Here is a 27,291-nt window from a genome sequence, read left to right on the forward strand (position 1 = left end):
TACTGCTTTACGTATCAATACCTATTGCTGGCGAGGTATTTGTTTATTTACAAATCCTGTACACAAATATTACGGTTTCAAGATTTACGTATTGAGTGGACATAATGGTCTTTTAAAATGTCAATCTGGAAGTAGTCGAAGACTTCAAAAGTATTATCTAACGATTATCCTTTCATTCCCATCTGCGCTGAGAAATGGTAAACATATATAAATGTGATATACAATATTTCAAATAAACAAAATATTAACCTTCAGTCAATAGTAATGTTGTTTCTGATTTCAACTCCATCTGTAGTGAGTGTGTGTTTGGTTCAGGCATGTTTTGAGCATTTACAATATGGCCTGTAAGTCTCGAGAGGCGCTTCTTCCGGTATTAAGCTGGTTCCCGGCTCCCTTTGTGCGCGCCAACTTGCGATATGCAAGACGGGGCCCAGCTTACTCCCGTTACCAGATTTCCGGTGACAAGCGTATATTCAAGAACCAGGTCTGGTTCCAAATTGCGCGACCGCCATATATGACTTCACTAGACCGAACCAAGTGTACAACCATGCGTAGCTGTCACATCTGTTGACAGTCGTAATATTTGCATGATTTGGGGATGGTTAGATCGGATTTTTTTTATTCCTGCAAGGATTATCGGTTCCTTACTGTCAACTGACAACCATTAGCCTATTCGAAAAGGTATGAAACGTTGTTTGTCACCGGAAGTAGGGTCTCGAGAAGTACCGTACCTTCCCGTCATATTCGTGGCCAACAGTAGTGTTTGTTTTGTTTATTTTTCACAGCCCTGTATAAGCGAATGTCTATTAACAGAAAGGGTGGTTTTGAAACAAAACGCACCAATCTCTAAATCCACTGTTCGAGGCCTTAAGGTCCCATGGAAACATGCCTGCCTGTTCGTTCGACCCGTGATGGCTTGTACCATTTAGTTTAGTCAGGGGCTTCCCCGATGAAGAACAAACCCCATTTTAAAGAAGAACATTTTCTTATCGGAACTACTTACAAGGCACATGACCTTCCACCGTTCAAGTCACGACCTCCGACCTTTCGTTGTCATCCGCGCCGACATTTCGTTTTGCTCCCGTGGTTTCTTCTGGCCTAAGTTACCCACGTGCCTCGCTTCACTTTCGTTTGCCAATGCTCTACGACATAATATCAAATACACACATCCTGTACAAATATTTTCAATCCACCTTTGTACCATTTTGCGACAGTTTCTATGAAACATTTACAGTTTTTACCCCTTCCATTTTGCGATATAAATTAGAAACTATGCTTTTTCTGCGTTAGGTGTTTTTTTCCATCTTGCGCGACTTTGGATGATCAAATAGCTTACTGTTTCCCCGAGATGTACTTTTCCAAGCATTATGGCTAAGCAGTTTGGCCTTGAAAAGCCTGTATTATACCTCTTCTTATATTATCATTAAACAATGATACTTTTGCAGATTATAATTATGGAAATAAGCCAACAGCTCAACCGCAGCTCTGTGAACATTGACAAGTGTTTGTTGGTTGACGACGAAATATTCCATCTATTATAATGGATGCTAGAAAGATAGAATTACTTTCTTAATTTCCAAGACGATTGGACATCTGGGCAATTATCCAGTAACAAATGCATTCACATCATTATATTGTTTACTCGAAGTTCGTTAATTGACCGTGAAGGCCTCCAGTGTCATCGATTCACTGGTATGAAATAAGAAACATTAATCATGTTCAGAACATTTTATTGATTACAGATTACAGAACAATGCGTTCTACGAATCTTGCTTGTCTTCTTTTAAAGTCCAGGTCCTGTTTCCATGAAAAAAGTATATGATTTAGACATAAGCATATTAAAATCGTACATATAAAATTGGCAGTCAGCAACCCATGCTGTTCTTAACGTGATCGGGTGATCAGGCTCACTGATTTGGTTGACATATGTCATCGCATCCCAACTGCGTAGATCAATGCTCGTGCTGTTGATCACCGGATTGTCTGGTTCAGACTCGATTATTTACAGACAGTCGCCTTCTAGCTGGAATATTGCTGAGTGCGGAGTTAAACAACAAACAATCATACATATGACCGAACTATTATCTCCAGAGTATCAACGAGCAGATAAAACAGAAGTTACAAGAGCAGTCTTGGATTACGGATTAGTTGGATTACGACTGCAATAACGTTTTTTATCTAGCTCACTCGGTCTTATTAACGCTAACCGGACATAACAACTATTATGATCTCACCTGGTGGCGGAGATGGTCCGTGGTTTGTGCCTGGCTCTCCTTAGGGACTGCAGTGAAGGAAAAACGCAACTGATTAAATACCCTCGGATGTAGGTATAACGTCAACAGCGCCATGGCATGGTACAATCTATATTCCATTTAAGTGTTGATAGCTTCTCACCGCCCCTATGAGATCCCGTTAGAATTAGTTCCCGGCAACCAGTGCTTGTGAGAGGTGACTAAAAAGAGTGGTCAGGCTTGCTGACTTGGTGGATACTTGTCTTCAAATCCGATTTGTGTACATTGACTCTGTTTACACTCCGCCGTCAGTTGCGATATTGATGGATGCAACAATAATCACCAAACAAGCGAAATGCCTTCTCGTCTTTTCGAAAAGCAAAGCTGTCTTAGACTATACCATTGCTCTTCATAATGCGCATGTTTACAAGAATACTTCAATGTAATGTGCGTACAGTAGATGATGCACAACACCTTTTAAGTTAATTTCACATACCAGGGTGGCTTGAACTCCAGCCTCGGACATTCCTTTGGGGTGGACGTAGTGTAGGTCAAGTTTCCTTCCTTTTCACAGGTAGTGTGGTTGAAAATGTCAAGAACCCTGAAGAAGAGAAGGGTGATGTTGTCATGGTTATCACTTCAGAGGTGAAGACTCTCTGGAAGGTTCAGGGCAGTATATGTAGCTCTAATTAACAATGTGAAGTGAGGGAAAGGTAAGTCGATAATGAAGTGCTCAAAGACGTAAGTAGAGAGAATATGTTCTTACTCTTGTCTTATAAATGTAAGATCCTGATCTAAGTGCCATACAATCTACAATACTTGAGTACGTGTTGTTAAAGGAGAATACTAGAAAATTGCAATAAGTGTCTGCGTTAAGTCATCAAAAACAATCATGTACCCCAATAGTTTAATGCAAAAGCTATGCTGAAGAAGGAAGAAGCACCTTCGCGCTTCATTCGTACTACATTATTCCGTGTTACTTATGGTCAGTGATGTTTTCAACATTCATTAAATCAAGTCCGATTGTGATAAAATATATATCATCAAATTCACTAAGAGATTTCACATGATCTTGAAAATGTTTCGCTGTAATGTTCGTTCTGGGTTGGAGCTACAGATAACATTTTGGGTCCTTGAGTTGTGAACTCGCTTGTGTTCATCTCAATTGGATATCCTTATTTTTCCTTTGAGTAACCTTTTTTCTTCTTTACTTTTATTTATTCCAGCAAATCAGGTTACTAGCAGGGGTGAAATCATTGACAATGGATACAAATGAGTAGCGATTGAGCAACAGTTCTGAGTTCAAACAATCAATGATTATGTTCACACACAAATTGGTGTTAAAAGTAGGCCTTACAAAAAGGGTTAAGTTGCGATTGGCTAACACATCACTGTCTAAGTGTATGTATGCTGTTACAGGGTTATGGCAAATATGTTCAAAGCAAATGACACGGACATCATTGAATGTAAGTGAGATTTTAAAAAATATAATTAATAATAATAAAACATCAGGTGACTTCTTCATAAATGTCTGACAGAGGAAGCCATTTTTTTCAAACTCAGCCCATTTATTATTCTTACGTGCAATGAATTTTTGAATGAAGGATATCTGTTTGAAAATGTTTATTACTGTTTCAACTGAAAGGGTTGTACTTTTAAGACTACTTAAGAATACATGTCTTTTACATAACAAGAGAAAGTGGTTAATTAACTTAAATTTGGCTGGGAAACCAAAATGAATAGCACAAGCGTCCACTTTTATTTCTTCATTGAGAAAAGAGTTCAAGTATAATTCCACACTCAACCAGAATTTTTTGACGTGCTCGCATTCGAGGAAAACATGTGATAAGCTTTCACTATTAGTTTTACAGAACGACCAAATATCCTCGTTCACTACTTTCATCTGTTTTAGTTTCTTTTTGGTGTAGATTAGGCGACGTAAGAATCTAAATTGGAATTCTAGTAGTTTTACATCCTTGGTGCAATAACTGTAATGAAGAAATATATCTTTCCAGGGAGGAAAAACCACATTGAAGTTTTCAACCCATTTGTTACACACAGGTGGAAACTCGTCACAAGCAATAATAGTATCGTAGAAAAATCTAGAACCCTTACCAGGTTTAAGAATGTCTGTTAGATTATTACTAATCAGCACATTTGAATTATTGATACATGTTTGGTCATTGATGCAATTTTTCCAACAAGGAGGAATGCAGCATTGTAATTTATGATAATCTAAAAACATGCCGCTAATATCAAAAACATTCTTCAGTTCAGCAAAAGTCATTAGACCACTATTGCTACATATGTCTTTTGCAAAATAAATTCCTTTACTATACCATTGTTTTATCAAAAAGGTTTTATATTTAAAACGACGATTGAGCCATAAGGGTTGGGACAAAATATCGTTAATATTAGGAGAAATTTCTTTTTCTATTCTTACATAGTTTGCCCAAGCCTTCAAAACATTCTGCCAATAAGGGTTCTTACAGTGAATATGAGTATCAACATTGGCACCTAGTGTGAATATTTCATCTGTAGGAAAGTAACTTGGATTCTTGATATTAGGGCTTTGAATATATCTTCTTAAATGTAATAACCTCAATGCTTGAATAAATGCATTGATATCAATCATTCTGAGACTGCCTTCTTCATATTTCCTAACCATACAGGTTCTTTTTATCTTATCTGGTTTCCCATTCCATATAAACTTGAAAAAAGTTCTGTTTAAGTCCTTAATAAATGTTTGAGTGGGATTCGGAAGAGAAGAGAAAATATGTACTAAGGTAGAGAGGGCCAAAGTCTTAATCACAGTTACTTTTCGAATTAGAGTTAAGGATCTATGTTTCCATGAAGCCAAGATTCTATTTACTGTTTTCATTCGCTTTTTTTGTATTTATCACGAAAAGGTCTTGCAAATTTAGATTTAGTGTAATGCAAGGATTTCAAAGTTGCCAAAGTGCCAATCAAGGTCAAGGCTTTCACATAACTTAACCTGTTACCTGCCATAGAGCCAATCCAGATACCGGTAGCTTTAGTCTTTTCAATGTTCATTTTGAGTCCAGACATTTGATAAAACATATTCATTGTCCCCATAGCTGCCTTCAGACTAGCCTCGGAGCCATCAAGTAAAAGTTGAGTATCGTCGGCATATGGGCCTAGGTTATACTCTCGATCATTCCGTAATATACGTTTGATGTCTTTATTTTGTCGGATCATATTACCTGGAATTTCTGTTACAAATAAAAACAAATAGAGTGATATTGGGTCACCTTGTCTACAGCCTCGTTCATTTATATAAGATGAAGACATATGTCCATTTTGTACAATATAAGAGCTAGCATTTTTTTATAGGATTGAGATCCATTTTCTAAAGTTTGATCCAAAACCATTTTTTTCCAAAACCAAAAATATAGTCTTTAGAGACAGTATCAAAGGCATTTTCAAAGTCTATGAGGAGTAACATTCCACATTTATTAATCTCAAACATTATATCATATAGCAACCAAATGTTATTACTGATACATCTACCTGGTATGAAACCTGTTTGGTTCGTGTGGATAAGATGAGGAAGAGTTTTCTTTATTCTGATAGTTAAACAAGTACTGATTATTTTATACACCGAGTTCAAGAGAGAAATAGGTTTCCAGTTTTTAAGGTATTTCCTATTTATATTAGATTTTGGGATACATGTAATAACACCTCTGTTCATTGTAATGGGTAGCAAATTAGTTTCATAAACAGCGTTAATATATCTGAATACCCATGTGTTTAGTTCTTTCCAAAATAACTTGAAAAAAACTATAGGAAATCCATCTAAGCCTGGACTTTTATTGTTTTTCATAGATTTAGCTGCACAGGTTATTTCTTTAAGATCAAATTGTTTTACCAGTTCTTCATTGAGCAGCTTATCAAGTTTAGGAACGGTAACAGAGTTCAGGAACTTTGTATTTTCAATATTTATGTCACCGGATGATTCATATAAATTTTCATAATACATTTCTGTTCAGTAAGTATTTCACTACCATCTACGATTGCATCTCTATTTTCTCTAATAAACGCATTGATCAATTTAGTGGTGTAGTGTCGATTCTCAAGGTGGCAAAAATATTTGGTAGGCTTTTCCCCTTCATCATACCATTGGGTCCTAGTCCTAAAATCATTTTCTTTGGCCTGGGTTGCTTTAATACATTCCAATTAGTGTTTATCGCTGACTGAGAGGTTTTAAGCTGTACCTTTGAGTAACCTAATACATTTTACCCACCTCACTCAAACTCAATTGGGTATTTTGCCATTTTCTATTAATTGTTAAAATATAATAAAGAATAAATGTTGGTTTACGCGTTTGTTATTCATATTTGATCTGTAATATGAAAAACGATAATGACTGCAAGTTGCTTAGTTCATGTCCTGAAATACAACCTCTCAGTATACCTCAGAGGTTTTACCAATCCACTGTTAGACAAGCTACAATATGGCATTTTTGCGTGACAAATTTATTGAGTATTTACAAAATTTCAAGCGTACTTGAACGCAAAAGACTTTATAGGAATTGAGTTTTCACATAAATATTTGCGTAATGTACACAGATACGCAGCTTCTCTACCTCTGCAGTCTAACATCTATGTCAGAAATGGAATCAGGTGCATATTATATTGCTTCAGAATCCATGGTTACTGTCAAGTTGTGAGGTATAACAAAGAAGAATCCATCGGCAATCGGCACATATGGCGTAAACCACCTCTGCTCATTAACTGTCGGGAGTTTCCGTAAGCGACATACATACGAGTACGTTTTCCATGTGTTTATTGCGATTTTACAAACTTTTTTGTTTTATTGTAATCACGGAAGGCTTATTAGTATGTTTATTTTATTTTATTTTATGTTTATTTGCATTAGTATTCTCATTTAAACTCATGAAAGTTTACATTGATGTTTTAAGGCAAAATCAACTGTAAATTGTGATTTGTCAACTTACGGATCATCAGGATAGGCCACGTATATGAGCCACGTACAGCGGTTGATCTTGACGTCACAGCACGGTTCGTCGACATTACAGTCCAGCAGTTTGAAACATTCGGTGTCGAGGTTGTATATCCACAGACCGCCAGCAACATCACAAAACACTATGGTATCTTTTGAAGAAAAGATATCAAGATCTGAATTCTTAAAAACAATAACAGACAATAACAGTAAATCTATAATAATAACCGTTATCTCAACAAATCATGATGACAACTTTTTTTGTTTCTAAACATGGTGTATTGTTTCATCTTTGCTTTTTTTCGTCTTGTTTTATAAAAGTTTGAAAAAGATAATGTCTTTATCATAATAAGTGAATGATCGTAAGTATTTATAGCTAAACGTTTTAAAGAGTTTATGAGAAACTGAGTAAGATATTAATTACTCAAGTATCATCTTTTTCGTGTGCAATTACTCAAAGGTACCAAACATATGATTTAAGAATACGAATCACAAAAAATATTAGGTAATTTCAGAGAATGGACTACATATAACGTCTTTGTAAATAAATTATGCAACATGTTCGTGATGAATTAAAATATGGGGGTTCACACCCATAACCCCTACATGCCACTACCCCTACACTCCAGTACCCCTACAGCTAGTTAAAACAACACCTAGCATTTACCTGTCTGATATAATAGACTAATCCTAAAGAGGGATTAGTGCATGGAGCATAGATGAGATCAAGGGATGCATAAATGTGATTAGTCTTTTGTGGCAAGGAAATTAGTGGTCTCATGATGAAAACAAACCTCAACCCTTAGTAGAAGAAACATACAATTGGAAAAGTGTTGTGATTGCTAAATGTTGTTAAGAAAAGTTGTTATAGTGCACTTTAATGTTACATATATTACAATGTTGAGAAGTTGAGAGAAATAAAACGTGGAGATGATACAGGAAATTGAGATTGTTCCATACAGTATATAAGTGCTGACATGAAACAAACATGGCATCAACATGGCTGGTCTTCGCAATGTTGAGTTTGTTATGTCACGGAGAGGTAGCCGTCAAGTTCTGTTGGATGGATATCTTCACACTAAGAATGTTCGGAACACAAGAGAGTCTTGAAGCCTTGCAGTCAGCTGACAACCTCTACATGGATGGAACTTTCACAGCCTGTCCTGCACTGTGGAATCAAGTATACATCATCCATGCAAGACGTGGCAGCTCAACATATCCCCTCATCTTCGCCCTTCTTCCGGACCGCCAGACAACAACCTACTCCAGACTCTTCCGATTGCTCAAGGATGAAGTTCAGCAGAGACTCAACAGACCGCTTGATCCTGCCTGCATCCAGACCGATTTTGAGCTAGCAGCAATCCACGCCATAGAAACAGAATTTCCCACTGCTGACGTGAAGGGCTGTTTCTTCCATTTCTGTCAAGCCATCTGGAGGAAGGTTCAGGATCTTGGACTAGCTGTTGCCTACAAGGAAAACCCCGAAGTCACCAAGTGGATCAGGAGAGCAGCTGGACTACCTCTACTTCCTCAAGCCGCGGTCCAAGACACTTGGATTGAAGCCATGGATGACACTCCTGACGTCCCAAGAGCTGGCGACTTCAACGACTACATCGTGACAACATGGGTCGACGACACTGCCAGATTTTTCTTCACCTGTGGAACCACAACTTGACAGCTGGGCCGAGGACAAACAACAACCTGGAAGGATTCCACAACCGTCTGAATCGAGAAATTCCACACAGGCACCCGAACATCTACAGATTTGTAGAAGTCATCAGGAGAGTCGAACACGCCGAGAGAGTGAGGATTGCTCAGATTGACTTTGGTGCTGCGCCAACAAACAGAAAACGAGTGTACAGAGAGATCGACAACCGTCTGTGCAGACTCAAGGAACAGCTTCAGCGTGGACAGAAATCCCCTCTTCAGTTTCTTGACGCCGTCGGCTACCTGCTCAAGCTTGGATAGACTGTAACACTGACACTTGAACACTTGTGATAATGTAATAATGTGGTCTTTCTCTCATCCTGATATGAAACACTTGTGATAATGTGATCTTTTGTTCATCCTTATATGATGATATGAAAACACTGAATGTAAATAGACTGAAAAACTTGACAATTGATCTCAATGATGTGGTACTTTGTGATAACACATGTATTAAAGTCACTTTTAAAATCTGTCTTGTGTCATGTTGTGCATCTTAAGTGGACCAGTCCACTGTATGGAATAGGTAACAGGCAGGAGATTAGTTATGCAACAGACCATAAACTATGTTGTTATAAGCTGTAGGGGTAGTGGCATGTAGGGGTAATGGGAGGTTACCAATATGGGTGATATGGATAAACAAATCCCTGATATTAACCAATTATTTACTGTTAATTTTGTTCACCTTAGCCATCAACGCGATAAATGACAAATAGTTTGAAAACATCTTCAGAATTGTCAAGTTAAACAAATTTGGAATATAATTCATGTACACACCATCGTCAATAACATCAAACGACTTAATGTTTATCGGAAACTTCACTTTGGTCTCCAGATCTCCACTTGTTTTGTTGATGCACAGGATTTCGTTGCAATCGCTGAAATACACTAGCCTGAATGGAAAGAGAAGGTAATTAATTACAGTGAACACTAATTACTGTTATTTGCTCGACATCTTACGCCGAATGTAAAGTAGGATTGGTTTTAATGTCTACCCGCAATGTGTTTCGTGTACTGTATGTCTGCCGGTAACACCAGTTGTTTACACACCTTAGCTTGCTACAGCCCCACTTAATTACTTGGTTACAATGAATAACCTGACAAACTATATGCTGTCTAACATGTACGTGTGCTACTGACTTTGCCTGTCACACTGAAGGTCTGGGTCTGATTTCCTAGTGGGTTCAGTTGTTGAAGCAGATGTTGGTGTCTTCTGGCTTGATTTTGCTGTAATATTGCTAAAAGCGGAAAAGAAACTTACTCGCTCAATTCGGGACCGCCTCCGTGGTGTAGTGGTTAGAGCGTCCGCCCGGAGAGCGGAAGGTCGCGGCTTCGATCCCCGACCGCGTTATACCAAGAGGCGTTAAAATATGGTACTTGTTGGTACCTGCCTGGCGCTCAACATTAATGGGTACAACAAGGACTGGTCGTCTCGAGAGTATAATGTGTCTGAGTGGGGTATGTAGAGAATACTACACGAGGTCTCATTACATACGAATTATACGAAACGAGTGTCCTTCCTATTGTGTCTGACCGAGCGAGTTTCGTATAATTCGTATGTGATGAGACCGAGTGTGGTATTGTATTTATTATCCACGTCTTAGATGCATTAAACTGACAAAATAGCGTATTTTTGTTATTTTTATGTTTTCAAACCGAAACCGGTTTCATAAAGAGGTTACGTTAGAATTTTGTACTGTAGTACACTATTTGCATGATGTCACACTGTATTGACTTCACTACGCCTTGCTCGTCTGCCTCCTAACCGACGTCACGATGCATGTCAGTTGTCATCGCCTCGTACAGCCGCCAACAGTAAACTACTCCGTAGCAGCCCGTTTCCTGGTTTGCGGTTGCTTCACTGCGGCATGCTATCTCAGTGGGCTAGCACTATAAAACCAGCTTAAGTCTGGGCTAGTACAAGCAGTCGCAAATATACATACACACGCGTGCACGTCGTCATATGAGCGTAATATTCTCAAGCACGAGGTTAAACCCAATTTCATCTCACCTCACCTCACCTCACCTCACCTCACCTCAACTCACCTCACTCAGTTCGGTGGGATCAGAATGAATTCACGTCACGTGTTTGCTGGTCACACAGTTTAACAGACTCTTTCAAGATCAAGATCAACTAACTTCACAAGCAGGGACAGGTATTATGATTAAATAATCGTCGCTACCATCTGTTTAATGTTAATTATAGAGAGGACATATACTCTCCCAAAACAGAAACGCATATAGGAATTTCAACTGTATTTTTATGTTTATTTTGAAACATCTTGTAGGCTTTTAGAGTCAATGAAATATAGCGTCATTGCACACTGGGAATGCAGACCTATCCGTCTTTGGCACCAATTCGAGGAAAGTCAGTTTGAGTGTCACATGGGGACGTGTGGTGGCGCTGAAGTCAATACCTCGTGTGACCACCGTGGGCATCCAGAACTGCACGGCATCGCCTCGGCATCGAACGAATAAGTCTCAGAATCTCGTGTTGCCCAATCGCAGCCCAAGTCCGGTGATCTTGAGGGCCAGGGGAGCACATTGATGTTGTGGTTCTGGAGTAAGTCTCTAGTGTGACGTGCTGGGGGGGACTTGACATTGTCCTGTCTCCCTCTGGCAATCAATGGATGGAAGGAGGTGTAGGCGTAAGATTTCGTCACAGTACTTTGAGCTTTCAGGTTGCCCTGGATCATCACCAAATCACTTCTCCTACGGCAGGTGATCGCTCCCCACATCATAACACTTACCCGGCCGAATCTGTCCACCTGGGGAACGCAAGCGTCAGCCAAACGTTCACGTCGACGTCTGTACACCCGCATTCTTCCATCGCGTCGTTCCAATAGAAATCGTGATTCATCACTGAACCAGATTCTACGCCAATTCGGTAGGTTGCATACAAGTTGGACAAGTGGAAAGAACTCCATTTGACTTGTAAGTAGAGTTTGGTAGAAACTGACATATGACAAAAGAACAGAACTTGTCCCCAACTACATAAAACCTAATTGTGAGTAATAAGTGATGCAACTTGTGCGTTATGGACAAAAATATGCGTACAATATATAGACAAAACTTTGATACTAACCCATCATAAACTCTGACTTGCCCAGCACATGAAATATTGACAAGAATTTCTCCAGCAACGGTATCAAAGCGGTAAATGACACTGTTTCCGTCAGAATCTTCCAGGGCGATGAAATACACACCATTACAATATGCGATGCCAGTCCCTTCACCATCCAGGGGGCCTATAGAGAACCAAAACATAAGGAATGACGACTTCATGTAAACAGGACATATGTACGATGTACAATATTTATTTTCAGTTGGCATGCACAGGGACATATTGTCAGTGCTTTGTATATATCAATGTAAATGTACTGCTGTACAACGCTACACACACGCACGCTTACGCACACACGCACGCACGCACGCACACACACACGTACGTATACATACACATCTTAAATATTAAGGTTTCAAGACCCATATATTATGTGGGCATTACACACATTTAAGAGTAGTATCTGGAAAATCTCAAGTCAGAAGGCTATCAATAGATTGCTGACGATTATCCTTTCATCATAAACAAACTGTTTTGGTTTGATCAGAAAAATATATTAGTGCGAATTTTATTCGCAGATTGACACCGACGTTTTCATGGTATACATATACTCCACTAGAAGCTTAATATATGCTTGTATTGTTGTTTAAACTGTCATATGTTTAAATATTGACGTATGAACTGACACGAAGCGGGTGTTAAGGCTGTCATAACTTACTGACAAAAGTTTGTAGAGTCCCCGACGGTAAGTTCAACGCAACCACGGTGAGAGGATTGGTAATCAGGTAGAGGATGAAGTAATTAAAGGCAAAAGGTCCAGTAACTGTAAGAGCGCTGACACTGCCATTCGTTACTATACTTGGCAGGATCGTTCCGACCGGGTCAACCACAGCAATGTCAGAGGAGTTGCATCCAGCCACCAACACAGCACATCCCTCCACTGTTTAAAATAAAAGGCAGATATTTTGAAAGCATATATTGATAATTTGTTCTTCAGATATTTTACCCAGTGTCATTCTACACGATAATGGACAACATTAATATAATCTAAAGACATGTCACACCGGTTGTATAGAAGGTGAACAGGGTCAGACATACAAACACTAAGAACGATCATTCAAGTGTATCAACATAATGTTTGATGAAAGCCATTTGTGACTGAATTTGCAAAATAAGTACTGTTTGTATTTGGTTCATATTTCTGTGCTCGAATATTCCAAAAACTAACAGATCAAATCATATATTTTCTGTACCGATTTAGTCTGTTTTGGTTCCAGCCAGCCAAGTGAGACCAACCGTCTCTTATATTACTGGACTATACTAACGTGGAGGACAATCATCTGGTAGGTCATTCATCTGGTTGGTCTTCTATCACAATCATCTGGTTGGTCTTCTATCACAACAGTGAGGTCGCTGATCAGGTCACATAAGCTGCTGTTGATGTCGAGTACACTTGTTTCAAAGCAATCTGGATCCCCAGGAGCTAAAACGTAGAAAATGTTGTTATTAATGTAATTTAATTACCTTTGCTATCCTGATGTTGTAATGATAGCGAAGGCAGGGCCTTATAGTCTAAACGCCAATATATTAAGTAAGTTAGACGCCATGTGTGTCTATGACAAATTCACAATTTGTCCTTTTATGACCTTTGGTCATATCCATGCTCAAGGTTTTCACACATCTCACAAATATCAAGATCTTTGTTAATTTGATTTTTTCATCACACCACAATTGAACACTCTGTTATAGGACTCATTCAGTTAGGAGGACAATTTACATTTTATATGAGGACATGTTTCAGGTTATTTGTTTCTTGTGCTACCTTCTGTCACATGCAAGTCAGTAGACTGGCTGATTTGATCTGTAAAAGTCAACACTAAATCTTTTGAAATCCATATTTCTACAACCTACGTTTACAAGAAGAGTTAAAACACAGATCTTAATGTGGACTATTTCACACCGAGAACAAGTTTAACTTTGAGGGTTGTTACAGTGTTGCCCTTGGCGATGACGTAAAAGCCCTTATGATATCAATCTAAGTGTAACAAGAGCACCAATCTATTTAAAAAACGAAGTGATGTGCTGATAAGTCAGCCATGCTACTGCTTTACAAGGCCCTGATCTTATCTTGACTTGACTATGGTTGACTATTTTATGCCTGCTTCTAAATGTACGTTTGAGTCTAAACCTTTGAGAATATGCACAACTCCAACCTCACAAATGCCTCTTCACCTTCGAAGACAACATGTGTCTATTAAATGCTTCTCAATCACGAACACCAAGAGTAAACACCATGCAGTCACTGAGATTGTTAATGTCTTTGTGGACAATTTCATGTGTGACTGGTCTCACGGCAAACTTCTTTACAATCGTAATTTAGTTTCTCACGGCAAATCGTAATTTAGTTTATCCTTCTGCTTCCCCTGTCACACACACGTGGCCTTTGCTGGAGTCAGGATTAAGTCAGAATAATTGTGAATACGAAAATGGACCAAAGGTAAATTATGACTTTCTGTCCTAACGTTATTCAAATGTCACACACATATACACCGGTGCATCAAAGAATCATCTAATGATCGATTGTACCGCTGGGTCTTGTTTGATACCCGATTTCTCGATCGATAAGGTGTTCAGAATCCTGATTATTTTGCAGTTCAACTATTGCCCATTTTGCAAGCCCTGCGATGGTAGATGCACATGACCACGAAGCAGTTATCTTTACAGATACCATGGCAACAATTTAAGCTGTAGAAGCTGGTGCAAATAGATCCAGAAATGGAATTGTTTATGAGACATTACAATATCCTGAAGTTAATGTACAATTTCGACTAAGCCAGTTTCAAGGAGATGGCAACAGTCGTGGGATGTTGGTACTACGGGCCGACATATGTACAAACTTAGTCCATCTTCAAAATCTGGTCATAAAACCCATCGTCGTGATGAGATGGACTCCGATTTGTACACTGAGGGCTAAATGCCTACAGGAATGTCACTGATAAGACGATATCGTTTAAAAGTGGCCATAAAATATGAAGACGCCCCCAAATATTAAACACTATTAAATTACATGCCCTGGACATAACAACATCAGACAAACTCTCATAAGTGCTGTAAGTGTAGTTGATGATACATTTTCTTTAGTGACAGTTTTGCGCCCCAGTATCATGTACAGGTCCAAGCAACTGGTACATGTAGATTTTGTCTCGTCATCTAGAAAATATGTTGTAATTTAGATAGGCTCTCAAAAGGCTTTGACAGATTTAGTTCTATGATTCTAAATCACTATAACGCTCTGTCATGTTGATCTGCAACTTTTTTATTGAATGAGTATTTCATGTTTCAGAAATGGAAGTGTATAATTACGGTTTAAATCCCTAACATGAAGCAGAGGTATCTCTTATGTCTTTTGTATACGCTCATCATTAATTTTATATTTTTCGGGAAAACATTACTTTCAAAGAAATATTCTAGTAAATCCAACAAATCTATAACAATAGTGCTGGTAAGTAATCTGAGTAAAACTCTTAATGCAAGCTTAATAACGTTTGTAATATTTGTCTGTTTGTTTGTCTGTATGGATAGATTGACGGATATAAGTACCAGGTTATGTAATTTACCTAGCACGAAATATTAGCCTATAATACTACGTACAGTACACGTAAACTGTCCGGTGAACAGGTATCTTCCTCACAATCATCATATACAATCAAATTCATTTCATGATGTGGGCCTTAAAGTCTACATAAAACCCCCATGTAATGAATACAAAATACCAATTGTATTAACTGTCTAAAAAAGGTGACAAAAAATTGTTCCGATAGGTATAGAAGATGTAATTCTAAAAAATAGCAAATAAAAACCCAAACAACAGTTTAAATATATTTGGTTATATGAACACGTAACCATTTATCAAAAGGATAATCCTTTGGTGATTCTCAGTACTTTTAATGATGACAGAATAGCATATGTATTGTGAGAAACATTTAAAGTAAAGACCGATCAAAGAATGTTTCGAGTAAAGCATTCATTATGGGTATAGGTAAATATAGGTACAGCAGTTGGTATTTGTATAGTTCAACAGATTAAAACGTTAAAACGATGCTCAAACGTGAGGCTAAAGTGACAAAGGGAAACAACTCCTACATGCACCACCTTATTAAATCATAGAGCTAATCAGCGTTTACATTCGTATTTGTATCTTTCATTTGATCTCATCTTAGGTTCAGGGTAAGAATTGGCCTTCAGCGACCCATGCCTGTCGTAAAGCCATCAAACAGGATCGGGTGGTCGGGCTTGACGACTTGGTTGACACATGTCATCGTATCCCAAGCGACCGATGCTCATGCTGTTGAGCACTGGATTGTCTGGTCCAGACTATTTACAGACCACCGCCATACAGCTGGAATATTGCTAAGTGTTGCGTTAAACAACAGACAAACAAACCAAACGAAACAAATTCGTCCAGGTGTGACAAGTGAAACAAACAACATCATCACCGTATATCAGTACATTTAAACATTAGGGGCTCTGGGGTAGCCTAGTGGTTAAAGCGTTCGCTCCTCACGCCGAAGACCCATTTCTGGTGTCCCCATTGTGATATTGCTGGGACATTGCTAAATCTGGTGTAAAACTAAACTCACTCACTCAAATTTAAACAATCATCATTTGTACTGTGTGAATTGTGTCACGTGGCGGTGTTATTTATTGTGTATCAATATTCCAATTGTAATACATTGTATCTGTGGATAGTCAATGAGGAACGGTGGTGCGCTATATTTAGACTTGTACTAGATTCACAGAAGACGTTCTGGAAGCTGCTACCGGTTACTACAACCCGGTAAGCTGCAAGAGAACGTATAGCATCTTCTAGCATCTTTTTAGGGTTGTTAACTTTAGGCTCTCATTTGACATTGCATCTCAATTTACCAGAAGGCCAGCATTGAGTGATGATCATATTATTACCTACCAAGGCCTATAGTTGCAATCGCTGTTCTTGTTATTTATTACCTTTGCACACGTACTGCCAAGTTGTCTTACACTGCCATTGTGATTTGTACTGATTTTGTGAAGTTACTCAGTTTTAGAATACAAATATTGGTTACATCACATTTCTTTGTTGTTTGTTGGTTTCTTTCACGGGCTGATTCCCGGTTAACTGTTAAGATTGAACTTAGTAATTACCATGCAAGAACCGCATGCTTGATAATGCATTTTTGTTCAGGACACCTTTGACCAATACAGGCAGCACCAATGGCATAGCATACCGTATACCTTTGACCAATACAGGCAGCACCAATGGCATAGCATACCGTATACCTTTGACCAATACTGGCAGCACCAATGGCATAGCTTACCGTATACCTTTGACCAATACAGGCAGCACCAATGGCATAGCATACCGTATACCTTTGACCAATACAGGCAGCAGCAATGGAATAGCATACCGTATACCTTTGACCAATACAGGCAGCAGCAATGGCATAGCATACCGTATACCTTTGACCAATACAGGCAGCCAATGGCATAGCATACCGTATACCTTTGACCAATACAGGCAGCACCAATGGCATAGCATACCGTATACCTTTGACCAATACAGGCAGACCAATACAGGCAGCAGCAATGGCATAGCATACCGTATACCTTTGACCAACAGGCAGGCAGCAATGGCATAGCATACCGTATACCTTTGACCAATACAGGCAGCACCAATGGCATAGCATACCGTATACCTTTGACCAATACAGGCAGCACCAATGGCATAGCATACCGTATACCTTTGACCAATACCAATGGCATAGGTATACCTTTGACCAATACAGGCAGCACCAAGGCATAGCATACCGTATACCTTTGACCAATACAGGCAGCAGCAATGGCATAGCATACCGTATACCTTTGACCAATACAGGCAGGCAGCAATGGCATAGCATACCGTATACCTTTGACCAATACAGGCAGCACCAATGGCATAGACCACCTTTGACCAATACAGGCAGCACCAATGGCATAGCATACCGTATACCTTTGACCAATACAGGCAGCAGCAATGGCATAGCATACCGTATACCTTTGACCAATACAGGCAGCACCAATGGCATAGCATACCGTATACCTTTGACCAATACAGGCAGCACCAATGGCATAGCATACCGTATACCTTTGACCAATACAGGCAGCAGCAATGGCATAGCATACCTTTGACCAATATAGGCAGCCTTTGATACCTTTGACCAAAGGCAGGCAGCACCAATGGCATAGCATACCGTATATCTTTGATCAATACAGGCAGCAGCAATGTCATAGCATACCGTATACCTTTGATCAATACAGGCAGCACCAATGGCATAGCTTACCGTATATCTTTGATCAATACAGGCAGCAGCAATGGCATAGCATACCGTATACCTTTGACCAATACAGGCAGCACCAATGGCATAGCATACCGTATACCTTTGATCAATACAGGCAGCAGCAATGGCATAGCATACCGTATACCTTTGATCAATACAGGCAGCACCAATGGCATAGCTTACCGTATATCTTTGATCAATACAGGCAGCAGCAATGGCATAGCATACCGTATACCTTTGACCAATACTGGCAGCACCAATGGCATAGCATACCGTATACCTTTTATCAATACAGGCAGCAGCAATGTCATAGCATACCGTATACCTTTGATCAATACAGGCAGCACCAATGGCAAAGCTTACCGTATATCTTTGATCAATACAGGCAGCAGCAATGGCATAGCATACCGTATACCTTTGACCAATACAGGCAGCACCAATGGCATAGCATACCGTATACCTTTGACCAATACAGGCTGCAGCAATGGAATAACATACCGTAGCTCTTTTGGCGATAACATCACAACACATAGCAAATAGTTACTTTCCCATAAAACATTTTTTTTAATGATTTTAGATTTATGACAGATTGACAAAATGATATTCTTGTTATAAAAAAAATTAGTGCTGAAAAGGTGAATATCTATTGGCCTGAGGCTCGTTTAGGTGTTTATAACCTTAGTAATGAGACCTTAGTAATGAAACATATTGGTAGAAGTGAGCTATTGATATAAATTTGACAATGTGTACATTTTCTATGACACTGTCATATTTATTGTGAATTGAGAGAGAACATTTTCTTTAAATACAGTTTAAAACAATAGACACGCTTATATCTAACCCACTGACCTTAATTATGTATTCTAGCACGACATTGTGTGATACTCGATTCTGATTGGCTGAGAACTCATCAAAACCGCACTTAAATGGCAGTTTAAGGACCGATAATTAAAGTTTAACTCCGTATGAATACAATGAACTCGTTGACCCTTTTGTTTGCAAACAAACATTTCGGACATGGGTGATTTCTACCTCGGCAACATCTTTGATGTTTTTTGATGTAAAAAGCGAATGGTTTGAAGTTGAATTTCTTGAGCCTAATCCCATTGAATCCCATACGTCTGTCCGCTAACGCGTTCGGTTTTTAAATTGCATTCAGCGGTCTTAAATCAACGATAAAGGACTGCAAAATTGAAAACAGAGTAGCTTTATCTTCTAATTCAAAATATGCCAAAGACTCTTTATCTATACGTTCCTCACTATTATGTTAATATACCCTTCATCTGTACAGCTTCCGAACCATTTCTTGTGTAATGTACATGTTGGTCTGTGACCTTTATACTGAAGAAACTTCTATTCTTATTCTTTTACCAAAGGCGCCTAGCTTGACGGACCAAAACACATACAAATGAAGCATATCACTTGTATCGATCAATTGACTATGAACTGGAAAACATCTGTTACTGAATTATCATTGAAAGCTAAGAAAGCATTGATAAGTCTTCTATCTGCCTTGTGTAAAATTGGTGTGTTGACGCCCAGTATTTACTTTAAACTATTTGATTGTCAAATTCAGCCTATTCTTTTGTATGGATCCGAGATTTGGGGGATTCCAGAGATATGAATGCATAGAAAAAATACATCTGATGGCCTGTACAAATATTTTAAATGTAGGACCCTCTACACCGAATTGTATGGTGTACGGTGAATGTGGGAGGTATCCCCTGTATATAAATGCTCATATTCGATGTATAAAATTCTGGTTTAAGATATTGTGTATGCAAGAACATAGATTACCCAAAAAGGCTTATAACATGCTGGTTCATTTGGACAACATTGGTAAAGTGACGTGGGCATCTTATGTAAGAAATCTTCTGTTTTCACATGGTTATGGTTTTGTATGGTTAAGTCAGTCAGTTGGTGATGCAAGTTTGTTTGTAACTCAGTTTCGATAAAGAAGTCTTAATATGTTTAATCAAGCATGGTATTCAGTAATACATAATAGTTCACGGCACGGTATATTAAACGATGCAAGAGAATGTGCCCACTGTGTAATATAGATGTGGAAAATGAAATCCATTTTGTACTTGTATGTCCTTTGTATAAACGAAATATATAGCTGAATATTATCTATGTATCCCACCTACGTTAGCATTTAAACTACTTCTTTCATCAACTGACCAGCATGTAATAATAAAGCTGTCGTACTATATCAATTATGCTCTTATTAAACGTAACAATCTGATAAAAAGTGTATTTCACAACTTGTACATAATTTACTGCCTGTATCATGATTTGCTGTTTGGATCACTAATTACTATTTATGCACCATATGTATAATGTATATGTATAACTCCAATGTATATGGGCCGGAGGCCTTTTGTACAATAAACATCTTTGACTTTTGACTGATTATATAGTACATCGTGTGTACGACAGGTACCTTCAATTAGTCTCCACTTTCACACTTCACTATTCCAGAAAACATAAAACGTCGGATAATGACCAACCATAAATCAGACTCCACTAAATGTTAAAACGAGACTATTCATAATCACTATTACCTGCTTATGGTTCATGGTCTCCTTTTAACACTTTATGACATACATACATACATACATACACACACACACACACACACACACACACACACACACACATACATACATACATACATACATACATACATACATACATACATACATACATACATACATACATACATACATACATACATACATACATACATACACACACACACACATACATACATACATACATACATACATACATACATACATACATACATACATACATACATACATACATACATACATACATACATACATACATACATACATACATACATACATACATACATACATACATACATACATACATACATACATACAGTTAAATTGTGTTTTAACTTACTCAGACATGGGCATTGCTCGTCGATGATGTCAAAGACACACTGGAAATCAGCCTTAGCTTGTACCAGGAGGTCCAGGACCACCTTAAGCTTGTCGGGAAGCTCATTAGGCTCAGGGTCAGATGCCAGGGATGGCACAAGAACAGCCAGGAGAACCAAGAAGAGTCTGCTGTCGAACATCGTCATGTTGATTCCGAGTGACTTATCAGATCATCTTCACGAGTTATTATAGGCAGTGGAAAGTTAGGTGGACCAATGAAAATACTGACGTGTGTCGAATAATATCACCCACTCGCCATGCTGCTTTCTATTGATCATTTTAAACACTTCAGTAAAAATACTTGCAAACCTCAGCCTATTTTTACACTAAAACAGATGGTGAATATCACATGAATTTCAAGCTTGAGACTCTTTTTACCAAATATCTCATATTCTCGTACCTACTCATCTTTAAGATTGAAATAGGACGTTACTGTAAATTTATTGAGATGGCACATAACACGGAGTACCGCTCATTGTGGGTAGTAGATCTACCCAAATCACATGGAGTTGTTAATGTCACTTGTCCTGACATTTCATTTCATGAGCATACCGATTGATAATATTTACACACGGCGTATGTTTGTTTAAATCCATAGATATTTGAGACTGATACATAAATGGACATAGGTTGGTACATAAGTTTATGTAGAGGGCCAGCCTATTTTCGGAAGAACAACCCTTCTGACCAATAATGCAAAAGGCTGCAATGTTGGAGAGTCTTCAAATTATCCGGAAGGTTCTTGGTGGATTCGACTAGGCAGCACTTCCTGGGAAGTCTAGGCTGCATGATAAGGGATGTAAACCATAATATCAATATTAGTAATATTTGTAGCATGTTGATCGTATATGTTGCCTTCTCGATACTTTCACTGTGTTCAATATTCAAATTATTTGTGCTAAAATTCAAAACCTCAAAAAAAATCAATCAACAAACTTCCGATATAATTCCATTGAACAACTCTAGTCCAAATGATAATATCCCACTTTTTGACGACATATCTCACCTTATGTCCACTATCCCACCTCTTGGTCACATATATCACATTGTGTCCACTATCCCACCTCTCGGCCACATATCTCACCTTATGACTACTATCCCACCTCTTGGTCACATACACAACACATACATACATACACACACATACATACATACATACATACATACATACATACATACATACATACGTACATACGTCCGTCCGTCCGTCCGTCCGTCCATCCATCCATCCATCCAGACAGACAGACAGACAGACAGACATCCATCCATCCAGACATCCAGACATCCATCCATCCATCCATCCATCCATCCATCCATCCATCCATCCATCCATCCAGACATCCATCCATCCAGACATCCATCCAGACATCCATCCAGACATCCATCCAGACATCCATCCATCCAGACATCCATCCATCCATCCAGACATCCATCCAGACAGACATCCATCCAGACATCCATCCAGACATCCAGACAGACAGACTATCCCACCTATGACCACATCCATCCATACATATCTCACCTTATGTCCACTATCCCAACTCTTTGCCAAATATCTCACCGTATGTCCACTATCCCACCTATTGACAACATAGCTCACTTTATGTCCACTATCCCACCTCTCAGACCAAATATCTCACCTTATGTCCACTATCCCACCTATTGACCACATATCTCACCTTATGTCCACTATCTCACCTCTCGGCCACATATCTCACCTTATGTCCACTATCCCACCTCTCGGACACATATCTCACCTTCTGTCCACTATCCCACCTCTCGGACACATATCTCACCTTCTGTCCACTATCCCACCTCTCTGATACATATCTCACCTTATTTCCACTATCCCACCTATTGACCACATATCTCACCTTATGTCCACTATCACACCTATTGACCACATATCTCACCTTATGTCCATTATCCCACCTCTCGGCCACATATCCCACCTTATGTCCACTATCCCACCTCTCTGATACATATCTCACCTTATGTGTCCACTGTCCCACCTCTCACCTTATGTCCACTATCCCAACTCTCGGGCACATATTTCACCTTATGTCCACTATCTCACCTCTCGGACACACATCTCACCTTATGTCCACTATCTCACCTCTCGGACACACATCTCACCTTATGTCCACTATCCCACCTCTCGGACACATATCTCACCTTATGTCCACTATCCCAGCTCTTGACGACATGGCTCACCTAAAGACCACCGTAGTTTCTCTTGACCACATATCTCACCTCATGTCCACAAAGCCATCACCATGTCCACTATCCCACCTCAGTGCCCCTCTTCAGCTTTATGTTCATTATTCAGTCACGCCGCATGACCTCTGTCCGACCTCATAGCGCCTTTCCTACCGGATCGCCATGTTACCATCTTACCTTGTAGCCCCCCAAAGTCACCATATTGCTACTCCTATAACATTCCATGGTGAATTTTATCATTACAAAGCCACTCATCCCATTGCGTATTCATTTTCTCAACACCAAAGTCACTTTCCAGCTACAGTCTCATCTCATGTTCACTCATCAAAACTCAATGACCATTCATCTGCACATATTGCCCCAAGCCACCTCACAAGCATCTATCCAATCCCATGGTCGCTATCCCACCTTATGGCCATTGTCCCATCTTGTGGCCATACTGTCACACCTTACAACCACCCACTCGACAACTCTTCGTGATCTTACTTAATTTCTCATGGCCCCTTGATTCATATCAGCATTCTCCGACATTGTCACTATCCACTGCAATGACAACTTGGCCACTACCCCATCTCATTGCTTTCATGGTCACTTCATGGCCACTATCCTACCTAATCCTATTTCATGACCACTATCCCACCACAGGGCCAAAAATTCATCCACATTTTTTAATCTTACAGTTACTTTCCTTACCTTTCCTTACAACTCCTCCGTTGTCATATTTACAATCACAGAGACACTCATCTCATCTCATCGCCACAATCACACTGTCACTCATCTCATCTCATCACCAGAATCACACAGTCACTCATCTCATCACCACAATCACACAGCCACTCATCTCATCTCATCGCCACAATCACACAGCCACTCATCTCATCTCATCGCCACAATCACACATGATTGCCACTGTCCGAGACCTTCAAGGCTCCTTACAATCATTTGTTCTTTCTCGAACCCCATCCTCAACATCCAACCTCATCGCCCGTATCTCATTCCATGGCCCGTATCCGCCCTCGATGTTGCCATCCAGTGTAATGAGAACTCATCTAACCTCATGGCCTGTGTTTTATTCCATGGCCCGTATCCACCCTCGATGTTGCTATCCAGTGTAATGAGAACTCATCCAACCTCATGGCCTGTATTTCATTTCATGGCCGGTATCCACCCTCGATGTTATTATCCAGTCTTATGGGAACTCATCCAACCTCATGGCCTGTATTTCATTCCATGGCCGGTATCCGACATCGATGTTGCTATCCAGTGTAATGAGAACTCATCCAACCTCATGGCCTGTATTTCATTCCATGGCCCGTATCCATCCTCGATGTTGCTATCCAGTGTAATGAGAACTCATCCAACCTCATGGCCTGTATTTCATTCCATGGCCCGTATCCACCCTCGATGTTATTATCCAGTCTAATGAGAACTCATCCAACCTCATGGCCAATATTTCATTCCATGGCCCGTATCCACCCTCGATGTTATTATCCAGTGTAATGAGAACTCATCTAACCTCATTGCCTGTATTTCATTCCATGGCCCGTGTTCGCCCTCGATGATGATATTCAGTGTAATGAGAACTCATCCAACCTCATGGCCTGTATTTCATTCCATGGCCCGTATCCGCCCTCGATGTTGCTATCCAGTGTAATGAGAACTCATCCAACCTCATTGCCTGTATTTCATTCCATGGCCCGTATCCGCCCTCGATGTTGCTATCCAGTGTAATGAGAACTCATCCAACCTCATGGCCTGTATTTCATTCCATGGCCCGTATCCACCCTCGATGTTGCTATCCAGTCTAATGAGAACTCATCCAACCTCATGGCCTGTATTTCATTCCATGGCCCGTATCCACCCTCGATGTTGCTATCCAGTGTAATGAGAACTCATCCAACCTCATGGCCCATATTTCATTCCATGGCCCGTATCCGCCCTCGATGTTGCTATACAGTCTAATGAGAACTCATCAAACCTCATGGCCTGTATTTCATTCCATGGCCCGTATCCAACCTCGACGTTGTTATACAGTCTAATGAGAACTCATCCAACCTCATGGCCTGTATTTCATTCCATGGCCCGTATCCACCCTCGATGTTGTTATACAGTCTAATGAGAACTCATCCAACCTCATGGCCCGTATTTCATTCCATGGCCCGTATCCACCCTCGATGTTGTTATACAGTGTAATGAGAACTCATCCAACCTCATGGCCCATATTTCATTCCATGGCCCGTATCCACCCTCGATGTTATTATCCAGTCTTATGAGAACTCATCCAACCTCATGGCCTGTATTTCATTCCATGGCCGGTATCCACCCTCGACGTTGTTATACAGTGTAATGAGAACTCATCCAACCTCATGGCCTGTATTTCATTCCATGGCCGGTATCCGCCCTCGATGATGCTATACAGTCTAATGAGAACTCATCCAACCTCATGGCCTGTATTTCATTCCATGGCCCGTATCCGCCCTCGATGTTGCTATTCAGTGTAATGAGAACTCATCCAACCTCATGGCCTGTATTTCATTTCATGGCCCGTATCCACCCTCGATGTTATTATCCAGTCTAATGAGAACTCATCCAACCTCATGGCCTGTATTTCATTCCATGGCCGGTATCCGACATCGATGTTGCTATCCAGTGTAATGAGAACTCATCCAACCTCATGGCCTGTATTTCATTCTATGGCCCGTATCCATCCTCGATGTTGCTATCCAGTGTAATGAGAACTCATCCAACCTCATGGCCTGTATTTCATTCCATGGCCCGTATCCACCCTCGATGTTATTATCCAGTGTAATGAGAACTCATCCAACCTCATTGCCTGTATTTCATTCCATGGCCCGTATCCGCCCTCGATGTTGATATTCAGTGTAATGAGAACTCATCCAGCCTCATGGCCTGTATTTCATTCCATGGCCGTCTCCGCCCTCGATGTTGCTATCCAGTGTAATGAGAACTCATCCAACCTCATTGCCCGTATTTCATTCCATGGCCCGTTTCCACCCTCGATGTTGCTATCCAGTGTAATGAGAACTCATCCAACCTCATGGCCTGTATTTCATTCCATGGCCCGTATCCACCCTCGATGTTATTATCCAGTCTAATGAGAACTCATCCAACCTCATGGCCCATATTTCATTCCATGGCCCGTATCCACCCTCGATGTTATTATCCAGTCTAATGAGAACTCATCCAACCTCATGGCCTGTATTTCATTCCATGGCCCGTATCCACCCTCGATGTTATTATCCAGTCTTATGAGAACTCATCCAACCTCATGGCCCATATTTCATTCCATGGCCCGTGTTCGCCCTCGACGTTGTTATACAGTCTAATGAGAACTCATCAAACCTCATGGCCTGTATTTCATTCCATGGCCCGTATCCAACCTCGACGTTGTTATACAGTCTAATGAGAACTCATCCAACCTCATGGCCCGTATTTCATTCCATGGCCGGTATCCACCCTCGACGTTGTTATACAGTCTAATGAGAACTCATCCAACCTCATGGCCCGTATTTCATTCCATGGCCCGTATCCACCCTCGACGTTGTTATACACTGTAATGAGAACTCATCCAACCTCATGGCCCATATTTCATTCCATGGCCCGTATCCACCCTCGATGTTATTATCCAGTCTAATGAGAACTCATCCAACCTCATGGCCTGTATTTCATTCCATGGCCGGTATCCACCCTCGATGTTGTTATACAGTGTAATGAGAACTCATCCAACCTCATGGCCTGTA

General features: G+C 39.9%; 1 long non-coding RNA gene across 1 annotated transcript; it reads right to left on the minus strand.

Annotated features, from left to right (window-relative positions):
* Nucleotides 1-1,759: 1,759 nt before the first annotated feature.
* Nucleotides 1,760-7,334, minus strand: LOC124291532. Its single transcript, XR_006902234.1, has 4 exons — nucleotides 7,210-7,334; nucleotides 2,728-2,832; nucleotides 2,235-2,281; nucleotides 1,760-1,797 (listed from the first exon to the last, which is right to left on the minus strand). It is a non-coding gene; the product is annotated as an uncharacterized LOC124291532 (long non-coding RNA).
* Nucleotides 7,335-27,291: the final 19,957 nt, after the last annotated feature.

Source organism: Haliotis rubra, unplaced genomic scaffold, assembly GCF_003918875.1.
Source record: "Haliotis rubra isolate DU_JTF1 unplaced genomic scaffold, ASM391887v1 Scf494, whole genome shotgun sequence".
Taxonomy (NCBI): Eukaryota; Metazoa; Mollusca; class Gastropoda; order Lepetellida; family Haliotidae; genus Haliotis; species Haliotis rubra.